Source organism: Ascaphus truei, chromosome 5 (genome assembly GCF_040206685.1).
Source record: "Ascaphus truei isolate aAscTru1 chromosome 5, aAscTru1.hap1, whole genome shotgun sequence".
NCBI classification, from domain to species: Eukaryota; Metazoa; Chordata; class Amphibia; order Anura; family Ascaphidae; genus Ascaphus; species Ascaphus truei.
In genome coordinates, this window is record NC_134487.1 from 239,077,898 (window position 1) to 239,080,499 (window position 2,602).

General features: G+C 41.4%; 1 non-coding gene across 1 annotated transcript; it reads left to right on the top strand.

The window, feature by feature from the left end:
- The first annotated feature begins 2,158 nt into the window (after positions 1 to 2,158).
- Positions 2,159 to 2,242, top strand: TRNAL-UAA (transfer RNA leucine (anticodon UAA)). Its single transcript has one exon. It is a non-coding gene; the product is annotated as a tRNA-Leu (tRNA).
- Positions 2,243 to 2,602: the final 360 nt, after the last annotated feature.

The following is a 2,602-nucleotide window of genomic DNA, read 5'->3' on the forward strand; positions in this document are numbered from 1 at the left end:
ATGGACTACGTTTGTACAGAGGCAACTAGGTCTCCAAAACCCAAAGGCCTGGTAATGGCCACAAAAGGGAAATCAAAGATTGAAAAGAAAAAACAACGAAGGTTAACACGGCGCCTGAATAGTTCCATATCTCACCAATCTGGACCACACTGTGGAGCCAAGGAGAATCCGGTCCAAGGGTCTCATCAGAAGCTAAAGAAACAGTCCAGTCATTTGCAGGTTGCAGCGGGCTATGAAATAAAGTCAAAGGATGCAATAGACTGGAAGTCAAAAAAAAAAAAAAAAAAAAAAATAAAAATATGTTTGGGGGAACTGACCGATTTATTTTTTTTATTACACGTGTGGACTATGTCACGGACACTTAACTATGCAAATAAGCATTTTGTCAATATTACAATGTTATATTGGTTCTCTGTGTGGAAAATGTAGCTAAACTACAAATTAATATACAGGGTTGATGGCCCTTAAGATTACAAGGCTGTAGTATAAGAAAAAAAAATATTGGTTGCTTACAATATGAAAAAAAAAAAAAAAAAAAAAAAATGCCCTTTTCGGTTGGTAAATTTATAATGAGGTTCATATTCTAGAGTAGAAAAACCCAGGGAGGTAATAGAAATTGTCTGGTTTTGTGAATATATTTAGCAGATCCTGGGTTGTAAGAATGTGTGCTAGACATTTATTTTTCAAAATAGTTCCCTAATAGAGAGCAACAAAAAATATGTTTGCCAAGTATAGTCTCTTATGACGAAACCTATTGTCCATAATTGCCGTGGGAAAAGTTCATATTCGTGTCATGTGAATACTTAATGTTGTACTGAGGAGTTAGCTCAAGTATTTCAGGTAGGACGCTCACCCCAGTGAGGTCCATGGCCGCTCACCCCAGTAGGTGTGAGCTGGGGAGGGGGATATGTGACATAGTCCAAAGATGTTAGGCAGCTTTCTGCCCCGTTTTAGAGCAGAAAGTGCAGGAATAGTTAATGATCCGTTCCACAGCTTCCCATTAACTCAGGCAGCTGGATGGAAAATCCAGACCACAGATTACAATGGCTCTAGTTCTCCCTCACCTGCTCTTCTAATCACATGCACAGGTACTTAGAGCAGAGAGGTTTTGCATTTCACTCTCTCTCCTTGGAGCCTGGGGGCTGGGGGTGTCGCTGCTCCCCTGCATCCAGTATCGGGGTTGACGGCCCCTCCACGTATCACAGTACCAGAGGATTTGCCTGGACTCCACGAACAGATAAGACAAAACAAATGGTTACTGCTGTTGCTAAAAGACTGTACTGTATCTTGTGACCCTAAATGAGAGAGCATTGTTTTAAGCTGGGGAACCAGTTTAGTTGGCCAGCAGCTGTTAGAGAGACTGATTCTGATGTGTAGTTAGATCCCTGAAAGGGATAGGATTTTGCTTATATGATTTTGGTTTTATTTCTTGAAATAACAGTGTGGGAAATATGGTAACACTGAAATATGTGAACTGCTGAATGAAAGTATCTGAGTACCTCTAACCTTCACATGTTAAAGCTGCAGTACCTTACTTGGATGAAAATAAAGCAGGCAGAAGCCTGAGTTAAGCAGCATAATACTTTGCATGATCCTGAGTAGTAGGGAGGCATACATTATGTCAAACTTTTTTTGACAGGTACCACGCCCCCTTTTCCCCTAAGCCCCGCCCCCTTTTGGCCTTAAACCCGCCCTATGTCCCGCCCCTTCCGTATCTGGTCCCGCCCCATCCGTATCCGGCCCCGCCCCCTGCGCATTTTTTAGGTTGCCGCCCCCTGCGCCAAAAAACCGCGGTTGACGCCCCCTACGCCAAAAAACCGCAGTTGACGCCTCCTAAGCCAAAAAACCGCGGTTGACATCCCCCAGACTCCATTTTTTATTATGATGTGCATTTTTTTATTCTTTTTTGTGATTGGTGCGTACTGTTGACGTAGATTGGAGGGGGCGTATACATACGCGGGGCATGTCCGGGCATGTTTATAGGCTTTTGGGGCATGCCCGAACATGTTTTTTTTCATACTGAGGCACGTCTGGACATGTTTATTCTGAAATAACGCAGTGCGCATGTCAGAAAAGTTCAAATGACGTTGAAAAGAGGGCGTAGCATTTTTTTTTAAATTCAGACAGAATACGGCTTTAAGAGGCTAAACCCTCAAGTGTCAGGGTGGCCGAGTGGTTTAAGGCGTTGGACTTAAGATCCAATGGACGTATGTCCACGTGGGTTCGAATCCCACCCCAGACATAATATTTTTATATATTTTTTTTATTTGTATATATTTTTTATTTGTATAGAGACGGTACAGGGATTAGCCGCAACAGTCGGGGGTTACATATAAATAAAAAGCACAATTGTATGAGTCAAAAATTGCTTATTTTATTTTTAAAAGATAACACAGTTTTCACCAGGAAATAATTACAAGACGTATTTACAAGTAAAAAAGTAAAACGGCTGTTAAGTCCTTAATAGACTAAAATCATCTAGAGGCGTTGAGTTAGTACGATACATAGTATAGAGGGACAGCAATACAATGTCTTATTTTACAGAGGGAAAAAAAAAAAATTAAACAGCTTATTTACAGTTTCAACCAGTCAGCCGACGGCA